Genomic DNA, 18643 nt, shown 5'->3' on the forward strand with positions numbered 1-18643 from the left:
TTTCGGGAAACGCACCCCTGATTGGCTGATGATTGTACTGCGGGAATGATTCCAAACTCCTCCCCTACGATGATGAGTGACAGGTCTGAGAATGCGTGCGCTACACAAGTAGTGCGAAGGACGGAAGATGATGAATAACTGAATAAATAGCCTAAATGAATAAAGAGTAAGGCAAAACAAATAGCCTAGTAGCCTAATGAAACATATGGATTGATGCAATATCTTTGCAACATTATTGAATTAATCTGTCACTATATGCCTCTGCCTACGTTTGCAAAGAGAAGAACATTTTAATTTGATTCACAATGAAACATTACAATTAGTTTACATGCAATGAGTAGCCTAGTTTTGGTTGTTGTTGGTGGCGTTATTGCATCCCTAGTTATGCCTACAATGCAAAATTGTTCCCTCGCGATTGGAAGCTCCTGCAGCCGCCGCATGCGCATTTAAAAACATCGCAACGTGAAATGCCACAAAAAGCGGTTTGTGAATTGGTCTTAGTGAGTTAGGAGTCCTCTCGGCTTCTTTTAAGCTGTTCCAGGCTTAGGTGCTACTTTTAGGGCTAAAATGCTTTGTGAATTACTCTTAGTGAAAAAAATTAGGAGTCCTAAAGTTACGAGTGACACGCCCATTATTTTTAGGAGTTGCTCCTAAATTCGCCAGTTAGGAGCTACTTTTAGCCTTAAAATTCTTTGTGAATACGGCCCCTGATATTGAGCATTGTTCATCCATTAGCTTTAAAGATTGGGAATAAAGAAGTGATGTTTAATTATTTCTCTGCTTCCATTTCAGGGATCAATTTCATTGACATTGATTAGAGATGGTTGCAAGTTATTCTCGATACCCGACGACAATGGTATGCTTATTCTTAATTTTACTTGGCATTTACCAAGAAAGCCAAGCTTTATGGACTCCTCGAGTTCAGGAGATCACTCGGAATGCAACTCTGAAACCTGGCCAACATTTTACTCTTCCCTTTATTTCCAGATGGGGATTATGGGATTGGGTGCCACGTAATGATAAAGACCTAGCTAAATATCGTGAGGGTATCTATGGTGGATGTAACTTTCATCATCAATGTTACAAAAGCAGAATAATTTGGCCGGTGAAAGATGGGGGATATTCTGGTAGTGCTCAAAGACGAGAAATTTGTTCAAAAGAACAATGTGAAATTGTGGGGTTAGACCTCATAACATCTACTAATGTGGAAATTAATTTCATATTGAATCATACCCACATGCTTACAATATGGGATTCATTAGCCCAAGGCTGTATCTATCCCATAGTGTTGCCATGTGAGGGGTTTCTAAGGGATACTACTTCAGGGACGACAAGATTCAAGGGAAATTACGTAAGAGTTTGGCATTCAGAAGATGCAAATGAATATTGTGAGACTGAACTAGAAACTGGGGAAATTGGACGGTGTTTTAATCTTTCTGCGGAAAAGACAAACAAAGCTAAAACTTGCCCAAATACAACTGTTGCACCAGCTCATGGTATCTTGTTAGCAAAAGAAACCAAAACCTTGATAAATGAAGCCCACATGGTGCGACAACGCATTAATTATAACTTAATATCTCTTCTTACCGTTTTTGATCAGTCCTATTGTGGAAATTTCACACAAATACAGGGTTGGTTGGAAAAAGAAATGAAATATTATACCTCTAAAGATCCTCTGAGAAGTCGAAATCGTAAAACTCGAAGTATATGGGGAGACATAGCAGGGGTATTTGGTTCTGTCAATTCAATTAGTAATACTGCTCAAATGAACCAACTAAGCGACTATACTCAGTGGGTGGGAACAATGACTGGGAAAGGACTCACTGAGGCTCTTCAAGGTTCTCTACATATTATAGCAGCGGGTCAGCATCTTAATAATGCAGCGAAAGAATTGGCAGATGCATTAACAAAATCGTCTAATTTTGAGACGCATCGTGCGGCATGTTTATTTCTGGCTCAAAATTTGAAGGATCAAATGGTAGAGGATGTTCAAGTTATTCGAATGGGTCAAATTCCTGAGCGAATAGCTGAATCTTTGTTAGTGGTTTTCGGTAATCAACTTAATTTGACATCTGCTAAACATGTTCCATTAATTAAAATTGCCATTAATGAAAATGTGTTGTCAGGTTCTGGAACATTACCTTTGTTTATGGTATGGCCTCAATATGGGAAACGTAATATTATGACAGTTAGACGATTCCAATCAATGGGGGTTAGACAAGGAAATTCAGTAATTAGATTACGAAAGAATGGATATTGGGCTGAAGGTAATACACCAATGATTTCTACCACAGACTGTTGTGTTGAGGAACATGAGTGGGTAATTTGCTCATGTTCTACAATGTTTAGTCTATCTCTTAATGGTTCTGCAGTTTGGGAAGTTGTTCCTTTAGATCAAGCCACAGGTGCATGGAAGGTGTCAGAAGCACAGTGGTGCATATTACATGATGGGATAAGTGAAAATATGATATACGGAGGGAAGTTGTGTCCAATTCCTCCTGATCCGTTTTGTCTTGAGATTCTCTATCCTCTTCACTTGGGTGGAATTCATGTTCCACATGTACAATTGTTGCAGTTAGAGCCACAATGGTGGAATAACGATTTAGTAGAAGAAAGGAATTATGAACTCTTTGAAATGATTAGAATAGTTAAAAAGAGTGTGAAAGCAGCTCAAGAGGAGGGAATTCAAGCAATGGGTCATGTTATCGTAGCAAACGGAATAGCTAAATTGATGTCTGAGACAAAATTAACTAGAATTCCAGGAAATCTGTCATGGTCAGAATGGATAGTTTTGGTGTTTCTGTCTGCTGTTAGTAATACTACTCATCATATGTGTTACTAGGAAGAAAAGTACGAAACCTGTTAAATTGGTTATTACTAATCAAATGGATAGAACCAAGAATGGGACATACGGAGTGAAATAGGAGATTTTACACTACATACAAAACACAATCTCACAAACAATGAACACTCGCTTACTGATTTTCAAACCCAAGGGATAGATTTGTTTTAACATCAACGTTTATTTTAGTTTGTTGTTTTGGCCATGCAGGAACTTGAGGAGTTAAGTAATTAACGAGTCAAGGCACTGGCAGAAGACTTATTAGTTTTTCTTTTCTTAGATGATTGGGGTTCATTCTTAAATGCTTACACATAGATGTTAAAACGAACAAATAGTATACGGGGACATGACATGGGGGGTTCTTTGTTGTTTTGTTCTTTGTTTCTTTTGTTTTCTTTCCTGTTTCTATTCTTCTGTCTATGTTTATGTCTTGGTCTTTTGTACTTCCTTCACTATCGCTTCATTAGGTGGCCACTGATGGAGTGATGGTGTTGATCTTACTGACGTAGATCCAGAGGAGGGACTGAAGACTCAAATTTCATCATTTAATGTTGTTTTTAGTATTATTATTACTCTTTATTAATATTCATAAACACTAATATTATTAATCAGAAGTATTATATATTTGTGTGTTTTATATCCATTTATAATCATTTGTAATGAATTGTATTTTGTGAATCATGGAGGAGAGACTTTGTGAGACTTTGAGTTTGTTGGAGTTTGACTGAAATGTATGTGCAGTTTTAAGCATAGCATAAGAGATACATTGTTAATGGGAACCACATGTTTCTCTGGTGATGTACTGTTTTAGTTACATTATAGTCATGTGTTTCACATTATGTGTTTTTCTGATAATGCAGTTTTCTGGTCAACATATACAATAATGATAGTCTTTGTCTATGGCAGAGAGATGTTGGCTATAAAAACCAAGCCCTTCTGTCTGAAAGCAGGAAGAGATGAAAATGTAGAGAAGATGACTGAGAAGCTGAATTAGACCTTCGCTTGGTCCATTGTCTCTTCCTCCTATGTCTTATATGTCTTATAAATAAATAAGAGATCTCGGCAAAATCACTGGTGTCTGTTTCCGTGAAATTAAACAACAGGGGAAAGCAAGATTTTTAAATCTACAGTTTGGAGAGACTGCTTATGGAGATTAAAAAAAAAAAGGAGTGAGTGGATTTTTATCACTGTAGGGTGGTTGTGTTGTAACACAAAGGAGACAGCCCGCGCATGTAATTAAAAATTGCTCAAACTCCTCGTGACCAAACTCCATTTGTCGTTGTCTGACCTGATTAGATTAACGCAAATTCTAATACACAAAACACCTCTATTGTCTCACAATGCCGCCAGGCAGGACGTGCGGACCCAAATGGCGCATGCATCGATTGCCCTCCTTGGAATCACGAGTCTGCCATCTTTACACCCCTTGGAGATCGTTGAGACACTGATTAACAGCTCAGCACAACAGAGCATTATCTACCGGACTAATTCAATCAACACTAGTAATGCGCACACACATAGACTCTACCCCGTGCTCGAACCCTCAAGACTGTCTGCACACACACATAAGGAAACACACACAGATCCTACCATTGTATGGATCGAAATCATCTTGTGAAATGTTTAAAATGTATTCTCGTGATGTAGGCATGATCCTTTGTCCATTGAGTTCAAACACACATACATACATACATACATACTGGTCTTCCCCCTCAGGAAAGAAAGGAGGGGGGGGGGAGCAGATGCAGTTCACACACCGGACACGCAAGCTGTGAACTTTCAGTACCCTTTACACACACAGAGAAGCTCGGATGTGCGGACATTATGATCAAAAATCACCCTTTTCCAAATGTATTCTTGAAATGTATTTGTTTTATGTGATGGTCCTTATAAATCGGACCGCTATAACCTAGTTTTATGATATACTCAAAGAATGAAATGCTTGTTATAGTGAAAAATCTTATATCTTTACGACTTTAAATCATGACATAGTCGTCCACGGTATTGTTCTCTTCCAAAAATCTCAACGGTAGTGAATCTTCAACTCAAAATCTCCGAAGACGCATTCTTTTATTAATTCCGGTGTTATTAATATTGGGACCAAATTTAACTTCTCCATAACTGTTAGAAGGGGGCGTGAGCCTCCGCAAAACGTCAGGAGATAGCCACCACCGCCCTCCCAGGCGATTGGGTCATACACCTCAAGAGGCGTGAGCTCAGCTCCTTCAAAATGCCGCGTAACTCTGGAAACATTGCAATTGCCAGAGAGAGAAGAATACCACGCTTCCTTCCTTCCTTCAAGGAAACCTTCGCTCGCTTTTATTTTCATTTTCTTCCAAGTTTTATTTTCTTAACTATTTTACTCCAGTAAATAGTCTGTTTCAACCAACAACGAAACCAACTTAAAGCTAAGATCAACTTGCTAAGTTTTCGCTCGTTTCAAGTTGCCATAGCAACGACAACGCCGTGAACCGCTGCTCCGGTGAACACGTGACCCAGGCGCTTTTTGGTCTGCACCTACGCGACACACACGCACCAGGAAGGCCGAACGACAAAGAGTAACGTAGACTTTAAATTTGTAATCTGAAGTGCTGTTTCAAATGTCTAGTATTACTGTGCCTATTGGGTTTTTGTTGTGAACGATTGAACTGTTTCTTCCTATCTCTCAATTCTCTCACTCACACTGACTCACACTTCTTCGCATACACATAAATACAGGCCCACGTGGTTCTGGACAAAAACACCAGACCACGTGCTCCAACACACACACACACACACACACGAAGTCATTCTTAAAATCACTCTTACTCTCTTTTGATCATCTCGCTCTCTCTCTCTCTCTCTCTCCCTCTCTCTTATATTATCCTTTTCTTCCCCTGTATTAACCTTTGATTCTTACGTTTATTTTGTTGTATTTCTTATTACGATCGTATATTGTTTTGTTTATGCATATTTACTCCTGTGTGATTTTAAAGTAGTTAGTTCATTTAAATAAACTTGTTAAATCATTTGAATCAAGTTTGCTTTGTTTGTTTCAAATCCGAGTCCCTGAGTAGTGCAGGTCTTACCTTAAGCTCTACGGTCAATTGTACTATTAAAAGAAATCTCAAATTGTCTAACACGAGGATAATTATCTTCTTTGTGGCCACAGGAAGTGTTATCTCTTGGTGTTAAAGACGCTAGATTTCCGTTCAGAAATTGTACAATTCGTGTGCTGGACGCACATTTTGTACAATAAATGAACATTCTTCAACTTATACCTAAAATTTCCCCAAATTGAAACATAAGTCTATCTGCCTATATCATTAATTACAGCGAGAAATCGTGTAATTGTTGATATACGTTGAAGTTGACCTACTCCCTAGTTGGGAATTATTTAATTCATGTAATCAACATATGCATATTCTTATTAATGCTAATTTGAGCTAATTATTTCCCCGAAATAAGTCATTGTTGTTACATATTTATGGTGGAGAATGCAGGCACTTTCATACTCGGTTTGATACAGATTATGCAAGTTTTGTATTCATGTGTGATTTTGAAAGTTTAACAATTTTGTGCGCGCTTGAATCTGATAACGTTATTGAATAAGTATTGCATTACTGAATAAGTCGACTCGAGAAAAATAAAAACTGATCAAAGGGCGAAAAGCCATAATCCGCCAGTAAATCTGGTCGCGGATGAAAACTGCAGTTACAGTATTGTTGCGAGTTTAAGAAAAATCTGTTTTTACTTGACCGTACATGTAATTCTGTGTTGAGACCTGTGTGTGGATCAGAGGAATCCCACAAGGCACTACCGGTATTTTTCTGAAAAACCCCGAGAGCGAATAAGCTACTCCGGTCAGAAAGAATATATATTCTATTGTAAATCGTTCGTAACGATAAAATACGGGTTATAAAACTCTGGTTTTGCTCACCAGAAAGAAAACCCCGTTTCAGCGTCTGTACAGACCAGAAACAGATCCGCCGAGATCTTATTAAATTGTTTGCAGTATGTTTGTGTTTGCAAAGATCTGCCGTGATCTTTAAAAAGAAGTATTTGCAGCGTGGTTTGGTGTACGTGCGAAGGCCTGCACGTTTGAAATTGTGCGTTCTGAAACTTTCTCAAAATACCGCCTGGTGACGTGTTCCGCGTAAGCTCAACACTGCCACCGCGTGGTCAACCACAGGTACAGACCTGTTGGTCATTTTTCTTCCGCTTTGATTTTGGTGATTCAAAAATTTGCGGTCGTTGATATCTAAGAAAGTTGTTTAAATACATATTTGTATTTCCCGCGCGCTGAGTTCGTTAAAACAACCCTTTTTGGACTGAGACATTTTATGGTGAATTGTCAAATTCCCAAAAACGGAACCGGAAATCATAGGGTGTCTCGATCCAAAAGCACTGATAGTTCACCCGGAAGAGGACAGTGCCCCCTCGCGGCCACACCCCTCTGGGTCAACTATCCCTCTTCTGTTCGAACTCTCTACTCTGCTGTGTTTCCATTTCTAAATCTGCCTTAATGATTCTGTTTGATTTTATTCCCATTTCATAATCAATTAATAACAAATTCAATGTTATATTGATTATTTTATTTTTAGAGATCTTTCTATTTCTCTAAAACAACAGAACTTTTTCTCTCCAAAGGTAGTTAGATTTGAAGTGAAATTTGAACTTAATTTAATTTTGGTTATTCCCATTGTCACATTCCAGTCATTTTAGCCTTGAGAAGGACACTGCCCCCTGGTGGCTGAGCCTTCTCAAGTCAGCTATCTGCCTGCTACAAATTTATAGATTTATTAAATTTAATAACTTCAGTTATTGTAATCATTAAAAGGAATCGATTCTAATTCACTTGTGACTCTTCCTCAGGCTTAGTTGGATGTGATCTTGAACCAATTTTGAATTAAGATTGTAAATTGTGTCAAACAATTAGGGTGCACCACAGAGAGACGCCCCCCTTGAGGCCGTAATAAGCCACTGCAGCAGCCTACCACCCCCTCTTCTGGTTTCCACCTGCATTGAGGTCACTGCTGAACTTCCATCGGGTTAGGTTATTTCAGAATAACTCTCATTCTATCCAAACTCCTTTCTACTGTAAACATTAGGTGGCGAAAGCCGTCCACACTTTATTTTGTTTCTTCCCTTTTGGGTTAGTTTAATTTTCTTTCTCTCTTTAACATTTTATTTTATTATCATTGTTTTCATTTACCTGTCATAGGCCACCTGATTTTTGTCCTATTTTCCACCTAACTCACTTTGGTGTAAGCCAGAAATCTTAAACTCACTTTAAGCTACTCTGCTCACTCCATTTTGTGTGTCATAGGCAAGATTCTCAGCACCTGCAGTGGACTGTGGGAGCCCGCTTGGACCTCCGTGGGCCGGGTTGGCCAGCTGACGTTACCAACACTGACCGTGCGGTGACTCTTGAGTTTCTCTTATCTCTGCCCCGGCGGCGGCACGCAGTAGTGACATCAGCAATCCGGTGCCTCGGAGTGCCAGCCTCCACGCCGACGCAAAAGTTAATTGTTGGGACCGCTGCACAAACCACCGACAGCCCCTGTCACTCCAGCGTACGCTGGAGGGGTTCTGGGCAGCACCCACCTTTACATTGCAATCGGTTGGCGGGTACCTCCGGGACTACTAGGATTGTGCTTACGGTCACTCTGTTTGAGTGGGCGTGGCCGTGAGCGGAGTAACAGAGAATCCAAGGTCACGGCGGTCAGGTGTTTGGGCGCCAGAAAGGTTGACTGCGCTCCGCGGGGGCCGGCTGGGTTGACCTCCGTCCATTTCAGGTAAACTGAACTTTGATAATCAAAAGAAAGAAAAACAAACCCTTTGCCTTCCTCATAGATTGCATAATCTTAAATATTTTTCCCCTAAGGCACATCCTTCGTGCTATTAGTGTCCAAATTGCAGCTCAGACCAAATCATTGACATTTTTGTTAATTTTGTTTCTTCCTTCCCTTTCAATCCTCGCCTACTCTGCTTTGCATGTTCTGTTGCAACTTGTCTTTCAGAGTACCAACGAGACCCCAAAAGGCTAAGTAATCAGAGGGACAACCGAACAGCATCTATTTTCGGGCCCTGTGCGGACCCGCCTAACTGTCTAAAGTCAGTTAGCCAAAGTTCTATAGACGGCACACCGTCCTATAGTTTATTAGTCTCGCGACTCGATTGCATTGGCCCTTCTTGTGTGTCTTGTGTGTTGTGTTTCTCTCGCCTACAGTGAGTCAAAATGTCCCGTGCATCCAGTCCTGCGGAACACTGGAATAGCCTCGAGGCGTGGTTAACCGCCATAACTACAGGCTGTCTACCCAAGGACTTCGGTGACCCAAAACTCCTGACCCAACAGGAGCTGGACGACAAAGTGGACCAGATCATGGCCCAGGACCCCACGCAAGCCTACAGTGCAAAAGACTGGAGTCGCATCATCGGGAGTCTCTCCCACTACCTATTGTCCCAGGCACGTCTGCTGGAGGAGGACAAGGCCAAGCTGGAAAAGGACACCGCCGGACTAAGGACTCAGCTGAAGGAGGCCTGCACTCAAAAGGAACAAGCACAACAGCGTCTGGAGGAGATACTTCTGGAGGATGAGGATGACACCCGGCCGGAACTACAACAGGAAGTGGAAAGACTACAACAGGCCCTGGAGGACCTGCGTCTGGACACGGACAGGACAGTGGAGGCGGAGAAACAGACCACTGCAGCCCTCAGTGACGATCTGATAAGTGGAGAGGCTCAGCTAGAAAGAGCACTCACAGAAATAAAGGACAAAGACGCAAGAATTAAGGCTTGTGAGACATTGTTGCAGAAAGCCCGAGCTGAGATTAACGAGCTCGTCCAACAGAGACAGGATCTCAAAGACGAGCTGGACATTGTCCACCGCGAACTCAAACATGCGTACGGACTGCAAGGTGGACTGGGGGGGGGGACACATGCCACTTCGTCTCCCCTCACCAGCGAACCTGCACTTCACCACCAAACGCTTAAAGAAGAAGAGGAAAGCCGACGTCATGACACTATCCCACCTGCTGGCCCCGTCCTGGAAGGACGAGTCGGTCAACGCACAGTGTCTAAAGAGCTGGACAAACTGGCAAGAAACATCCCTGTGTTCAACCCAAGTCCAGCAGGGGGCAGCGACGTGCATTCTTATCTAACAGACATTGATTTTCACTTACAAACTGTTGCAAACATCACGACATGGGACAAGCTGTATCTTCTTCGAATCACCGCCGGTCGTGCCGTCCGAAGCTTCCTAGACCGCCAACCAGAATCGGTCAAGGCGGACTACACGCAACTACGACAAGCTCTGATTCGAGAATATTCTGACCCCGAATCCGGCCAAGGCGTAATAGCGGCAATGGATCTCAAGCAAGCAAGACTGGAAACACCCCAGGCTTATTATGACCGTCTGCGACAAGCATACTTTGGCCCGCAGAATATGGCGGGGATGGAAGATGATATTAATTTCAAAACCCTCTTCCTGCGGAATCTCCATCCAAGCCAAAGCTCGCATTTGGGCGTTCTCGTCTGTCCCCGGACCCTGTCAATCCAACAACTACGTGACCTGGCTCACAAAGCGTACGTAAAACAAAAGACTCTGTCTGAAAAGCCTGGGAAATACCCCACAGTTTGCCCTGTCGCTGCACCTTTTCCAGAACTGAACTTAGAAGGTGCAAAGCCTACCAACTACGAACCCGGCAACAGACAGCCACGACCGTTCCAAGCTGGCAGAGGACAGCGTGGGCGGGGGGGAGCCCGCTCAAAACCGCGAAATGACCGTTTCGGGGAATCCTGGGACCGGCAGCGCTTCTCCCACAACAAAAAGGGAGGGGGCAGCTGGGATGCTGACCGACACCCCAAAAAGGGTCGACTCCGATCTCCCCGAGATACAAGCCCAGAGAACCGGCCACGGGACCCCTCCCGACAGGACACCGGTAAGCCCAAGGCAGAGCCCAAATCCAACAAAAACAGTGCAGCCACGTCCGACGCAGAAGAACTTCTGAACGTCCTGAGAGACTTTCTCAAAAAGAAACCCCACAAAGAAGACAAAGACAAACCAGACACTGCATGACTAACCCACAGGCCTGAAACCAATGCTATACGCACTGACAGCCCACCTACCACTGCTGTCAAACCCCACACTGCTGAACTTGCTGTTACATTACCTAATGACAGCTCCACTCACTCCCTCCAAGTGACAGGCCAACAGAACACTGCTGTCAAACCACAAACTGTCGAACTTGCTGTTACACTACCTAATGACAGCTCCACTAACTCCCTCCAGCTGACAGCCCCACAAAACACTACTGTCAAACCACAAACTGTTGAACGTGCTGTTACATCACCAAACGACAGCGTCACTCACTACAACCAGCTGACAACGCCACTTCCTGAACGGGACTGCAGCAGCTCTCATGATAAAGTACCAGACAGTGCTGTCTTGCTGATCTGCACCCACGACAAGCCACCTGACACCTACCCTCATTGCTTGTCAATCAACACGCAAGGTTCAACACCGCAACTTCTGGGCAACCTAATTGAAAGAGGAGTGGCACGAAAACTGTACTTAACAGTTACCTTGGAAAAGGAAATGCAGATCGAAGCACTGGTGGACACCGGCTCTGATCTAACGCTTATTTCTGTTCAGCTGTTTGAAAAACTCAAATGTGAAACTCAAAGACAAAACAGAACTCTTAAATTCCACACGTGTGAGCTGAACGTGCAGTCATACAGCCAGAATGACATCCAGCTAAAGAACGTGGCTCCCATTCACCTGACAATCGGTCCGATGAGCATAGTCCACCCTGTCTACATTTCGCCCATGAACACTTATCAATTTCTCGTAGGCAAGGACCTGCTGGACCGCTTTGAACCTTTATTAGACCTCAAGCACCTACAAGTGTGGGCGCAGGTGCGCGAACCTCACCCCCTTCAGCCACAAAACTCCATCGAACCAGACTGTCAAGCCACAGGGGTCACGGAAGTTCCATCAGCCAGACACAAGGACAAAGTCCCCACAGCTGATCAGGGTTCAAGTCCGCTTCTCTGCACGTTCAGAACAACACCAGACTCTGACAATTACTGCCCTCAAGTACACACTCCCCTGCAGTTGCAGGATGTGACCACAACAGACATTACCCTGGCAATATGGGCAGATAACTCAGCCATAAGCCTCTCACTATTCAATGCAATCATTGGAAAAACTCCAGACCTGCCCTACACCAGCAAACGCACCCGTTTCCCTTTGAACCCAGATCCATCCTCAATGACATCTGCCAAAGGGATCTGTGCCTTGAACTTGACATGGAATCACCGGCACTTGACCCATTACTTCCTGATCCTGGAGGATCCAGCCCACGACGTCTACATTGGAGCCGACATCTTGATTCGCCTCAAGGCTCATGTGGACATGTTTAACGAGGTTGTATGGGCACCGTTAACTTCACAGCCACCTGCTCCAGTCACTCACGACAACCTACTGTCAGGACAGACCATCCCAGAGGTCTGCACTCTCATCAACGAACAGGAAACGGTGGTACCTGCTTACACTAAAGGAGTCAGTGTGCGGCTCAACCTGCGACAAGGCCAAACCCTAAACCACACACTGGTTTTTTTCCAACCTTCACCCGAATGTGTGGAACTCGGACTCACCCTCGAAGCCACACCCCTCACTGAAGTGACATCTCGAATAGTCTACATTCTGTTCAACAATTGTACAGCAGCTGACATCAGCATCCCCAAAGCCTACCGACTGGGATGGCTAGTCAGCCAAGACTTTCATGACTTTGAACTGATATTACCCGTCATAGGGCCCATTCCATCTGCACTGATATCTGAAGGGCACACTGACAACACAGTGCTCACGGCACCCTTCCAATTAATTACCTTAACATCTGTCATGTCAGTGGCCAAAGACAAGGTATGCAGAACGGAGCTCACAGAGGACGAACACCTCGCAGTGTACACAGTCTCTCACCAGCCTGTCAATGAGACTGACGCACCTGCCATGCCATTCGAGACCAACCCGACTGATGACAAACCATCAGAAGAACCATACCAAGGTTTTGAATCACAAGTGCAGCAAATTCTACAAGATGCTGATGCACTGCAGGACAATGCCGACCGCCAAAAGCTACGACAAGTCCTGTATAAATTCAAAGAACACTTTGCCAAAGATTCTCTAGACTGTGGTCTCACCAACCTCCACACGGTGCGCATCCCAACGCACCCCAACGCTCCTCCCACCTTCGTCAAGCAATACAAAATTCCCATCGCCTCACATGAACCAGTGCAAGAAATCATCGAATCCATGCTTGAAAAGGGGGTAATAAGAAATTGTAATAGCACCTACTCCGCCCCTATTTGGCCTGTGCTCAAGCCAAATGGCAAGTGGCGACCAACCGTCGATTATCGCAAACTAAATCAACAAGTGCCACTGTCACGGTGGCCCATGACTCAGCTGCAACAGGAAATTCCCCGAATCAGAGGAGCCACCATCTTCTCAACACTCGATGTGGCCTCGGGATTCTGGACAATTCCAGTACACCCAGACGACCAACACAAGTTGGCATTCACCTTCGGCAACCGCCAGTACACCTTCAACAGGTGCCCGTTTGGGTATGCAAACTCACCAGCTGAATTCAACATCTTCCTCAACAAAGCCTGCCCAGACGCCAGGTTGAGAGGTAACCTGATTTACGTCGACGATGTACTCATGAAAAGCACAACGGTGGCCGACCACATAATAGAAATTGACTATGTTTTGAACCAGCTAGCCGTTGCCGGCGCCAAAATAGCACTCCACAAAGGACAGTGGTGTCGCAAAAAGGTAAACTACGTGGGTTTACTCATCGGACCTCATGGCATTGAACCACAATCAAACCGTATTCATGCCATTCAGAACATCAAGCCTCCCACTAACGTCTCTGAACTTCGAAGCTTCCTGGGAGTATGCAACTACTCCAGGCAGTTCATCGAACATTATTCAGACATCGCCAGGCCTCTCACAGCTCTGTTGAAAAAGGACTGCCCGTTCGTCTGGTCAGACGCCCAAGAACACGCCATGGCAGAGCTCAAAAGACATTTATGCTCAGCCCCATGCCTTGCCTACCCTGATCCACAAAAAGAATTCCACCTTGAAGCTGGGTTTTCAGACCAATGTCTCAGTGCCGGCCTATACCAACAGCATGACCAAGACAAAAAGGTGGTCGCTTATGCCAGCAAAACACTTCTCCCTCCAGAATGCAAATTCTCTGACTGTGAGAAAGCTTTGCTCTGTACAGTATGGGCGATTCAGCGCTTCTCCAACTACATTGGAGCACAGAAGGTCATCATAGAGACTTGCCACCAGCCCGTCATGTTCCTTAACAGCCAACGGATAAGAGACGGTGTTGTCACCAACTCACGCATAGCTACATGGCTAATGGCTCTCCAAGGACGAAATGTCGAAGCCAGATATGCACAAAGTCACAAATCTGCTCTGGGTAACGGCTTGGCGGCATGCCAAAACTGCTCTGACGACTCTCCGGCTCCAACGCCTCATACACCTGAGCCCCAGCAGCCACAACTGACCTGCCACAGGTACTTTGACAAGAATGCGTGCGAAGACATGCCCACAGCTTATGTCGACGGATGTTCCTACAACAGCGAGGGCATCCTAAAAGCAGGCGCAGGGATACTGTGGACAAACAACCACCCATGCCCACCCCAACACTTCAAGCTGGGCCCCCAGTCATCACAATATGCAGAAATAGCAGCAATTCTCATCACTCTGCAAATCGCAGCATCCCATAACCTCAAAGAACTGCTCATCTGCACAGACTCGAACTATGCCAGACTCAGTTTTGTATGCCATCTCCAAACCTGGAAACAAAATGGTTTCAAAACTGCTAACAACAAACCAGTCAAGCACCAACACCTATTCCAAGAATGTGATAACATCACAACGACGCACGATCTCACCGTCTACTGGAAGAAGGTCAAAGGACACTCCAAACTACCGGGACAAGACAAAGACTTAAATGACCACACTGACGCCCTCGCAAAAACGGGCGCCCTTCACGGAGAACCGTGGTCATCCCCAACACCCAAACCCACCCCCGAGATTGCAGTGCTAACCCGCAGCAAGCGACCCTTACCTGCTGCACAACCGGCTTCACAGCTGCTATCGCTGACTCCGCAAATTTCCAACAACGACATTGCGGATATGCAAGCATCAGACACTGCCATAAAGACAATTAAATCATACCTCCACCTCCCCACCACCTGCCCTATCAAACCTTCGGATCTCACTGAAAACTCTGATCTCAGACACCTTTATAACTCCAGACATATGCTACATGTGCGTGATGACATTCTGTGGTTTGTCACCGATGACACTACTTCGCCCAAGCTCGTCGTGCCCCGATGTCAAAGGGGGGAGATGATGAACCACGCCCACAACGCACCATATGCTGGACACCACGGTACCAGAGCCACATATGAGACACTTAGACAGGTGGCATACTGGCCATGTATGCAGCAGGATGTGGCAGAGTATGTGAGAGAATGCCTGGTCTGCTGTCAATTTCACCCAACAAACCTGACACACAGAGCCCCGTTGCAACGCAGGGGAATCACATTTCCCTGGTCAGACCTTCAAATTGACTGGGTAGGACCACTCCCAAGATCATCACGAGGGAATAAGTACTTTCTCACGGTTGTGTGCCAGTTTACCAAGTGGGTAGAGTGCTTGCCGGCACCTAACGACACTGCCCAAACAACGGCATACCTCCTGATGAACCACATCTTCTCCCGATTCGGCCTACCACTCCGAGTCAACTCAGATCGAGGAACTCATTTTACCGCAGAGATCATGCAAAAGATCTGGAAAATTCTAGGGGTACAAGCTAAACTTCACATCAGCCACCATCCGATCTCATCCGGACAGGTAGAAAGGTCCAACCGAACGGTGGTCGCCATGTTGAGAAAATATGTGTCGACTAACCAGAAAGACTGGGATGTGAAACTTCCCCTGGTGCTGATGGCTATCCGAGCCACGCCCCAGGAATCCACCAGAGTGCCTCCATTCGAACTCATGACTGGGCGGCAGATGACCCTGCCATTACACCTGTTGTACCAACCAGGAGACCACAACCTCGTCACTGCCTATACCACGTCCCAATATCTGGACGAGCTCCATAGACATTTGAAAACAACTTTCGCTTTCGCCCAGCAACACCTGAAAACCAGCGCTGAGGGCCAGAAAGCGTATTACGACCAAAAGGCATCGCACCAAGAACTCAGCGTGGGCGACAAAATTCTGTACTACAGTTTCGCCTTGCCTCCCAAACAACTGTCAAAAAAGTTTCTGCCTCACTGGAGTGGCCCTCATGAAATTGTGAACAAACTCTCCCCCGTAGCGTATCAAATCCAGCTGAAAAGGGGACCAAAAGAGCCAGTCCTCAAATGGGTCCACCGCAACCAGATTAAGAGATATGTGACCACTAGCAGGAACAGACAGGAAGGGCCTAATGCAAGCTAACCTCAACCGCCGTCGTTACAGGAAAAGAAGACTGGACCCTCCGACGGGACAACCCTCGCTGACCTGTGCCTTTTCTCTTTCCCCTTTGCTCTTCCACACCTCTCTCTCTCTTGCCTCTAATAGGATGCTGCTGTGGATCGTCATCATGTGCTTCCCGACGACCGAAAGCCAGCCGCCACCTGACCTCGTCTCCTCAGCTCCGGCCTCGGGAATTGTGTTGAGGGAGCAGCCCGGACTGCTCATAACGAACTGTCGGACCCACACCCAGAAGGTGTACGTGCGACTCGACCCTCGAAACGTCTACCGTGCACACTACCCAAAGACAGCCGTCCTGTACAGCTGGGCAGGTGCCAAATGGACGGAGGCCGCCCTCAAACACGCTGAAGCCGACATCGAACACATGCTGAACCAACTCGAGAAGATGACCCTCACCCAGGCTGAATTGAGCGGGCACAACAGGCGCTCCAAACGTTTCCTAGGAGCCCTGCTTGGAGCCGCTGCTGCCGTAGGCACCCTGTTCAACATTGGTATGTCCAGTGTCAACGCGGTGAACATCGCCACGGTACGACGACAGGTAGCAGAAATCCAGACGGAACTTCCACAACTGAAAGATCAACTCACCACACAGAGCGCATCTTTGACCACCATAGGCAAGACACTGAGAGGCACGGTCACCGTCCTCAACACACATAGCGTCATGCTGAACAGGACTGTGAGCTCCATGAAACAGATGTTCACAGTCTTCCAGAACGATTTTGCCCAGACCCAATTGGTCACCGCATTAATGGGCGACATGCTCAGAGAAGTGAGCTCTTCCATAGACAATTTAGCCATGGGCAGGATTCCACCATACCTGGTACCCCTGAGTCTGGTCCAGACCGTGCTGGCTTCCGCCATCACCACACCTGCCGATCCTATACAAACCCATCTTGCCTACTCCTTAGGAAGTGCCATCCCCCTGTACGTGGACCCGGCGCAGCGAGAAGTGGGTTTCCTCCTAAACTTACCCATTATCGAGTCAAGCCGAATCTACCGACTTAAAGACGTGGTGAACATTGGATTTTGGCAGGGAAATACCCAATTTAAGGTACGGACCCCAGAGGTGGTAGCGTACCACGACAGCGACCCACAGCTGTACCTAGCCCCTAACTTGCACATGTGCACCCTCACAAAAGACATACACTACCTCTGCCCTAGCAAACCTTTTCTCCGGGATAACACCGATGGGATCTGCGGTCTCCAACAGCTGGCTAGCGACGCCCGTTGTCCGGCTGACGCGAAATCTCGCAACCAAGTCACCGAGACGCAAGCTGAAATTGTAGGGAACCGATGGCTCGTGAACACTCCAGTACGCTCAGCGACACTGACCTACGATCAACACGACACCGCTACACGTGTCAACCTGCTGAACCAAAGCATGTGGATTCAAGTCCCACGAGGAGCCATCCTCCACCTGGATGACCTCGCCTTGTACCATCTCCCAAGTGAAGAGTACCAAGCCGAACTAGAGATTCCATCTTTCTTTAGGGACCGCAACTTCACACTAGATCCAGAACTGGAAAGTTGGATCGCGAAAGAGGGGTCGCAACTCATCGACATAGCCCCACTGGACTCAGCCCTTCAGGCCTTGTCTCGACAACCTATTCTGAAAACTTCACCTGTGGTCCAAACATGGACAGCAGCCGACACCGCCCTATGCATCACCAGCATCCTCGGACATGCCCTAGCTTTGGGCTTAGCCTATATCCTGTACCGAAGGATCAACGCCATCCGAACCTCCACAGCCAAACTCACAGAAGCAGTCTCCGTCAGCTTCAGGAGAAACCCCCGGAAGGACAACGCCGCACCAGAGAATACTGAGGACCTCATCGGATTCAACCTGCAGTCTGAACAACCCCTCTTTACTGCCTCCTCCTAGCCATGCACCTGCCATCTGACCTTTGTTACTGTGATGACTCGACTAGACCCATACACGTCCATCAACTCATCAAAGGGGGAATGTAACACAAAGGAGACAGCCCGCGCATGTAATTAAAAATTGCTCAAACTCCTCGTGACCAAACTCCATTTGTCGTTGTCTGACCTGATTAGATTAACGCAAATTCTAATACACAAAACACCTCTATTGTCTCACAATGCCGCCAGGCAGGACGTGCGGACCCAAATGGCGCATGCATCGATTGCCCTCCTTGGAATCACGAGTCTGCCATCTTTACACCCCTTGGAGATCGTTGAGACACTGATTAACAGCTCAGCACAACAGAGCATTATCTACCGGACTAATTCAATCA

This window comes from Scardinius erythrophthalmus (genome assembly GCF_964197995.2).
Source record: "Scardinius erythrophthalmus genome assembly, chromosome: 2".
Taxonomy (NCBI): domain Eukaryota; kingdom Metazoa; phylum Chordata; class Actinopteri; order Cypriniformes; family Leuciscidae; genus Scardinius; species Scardinius erythrophthalmus.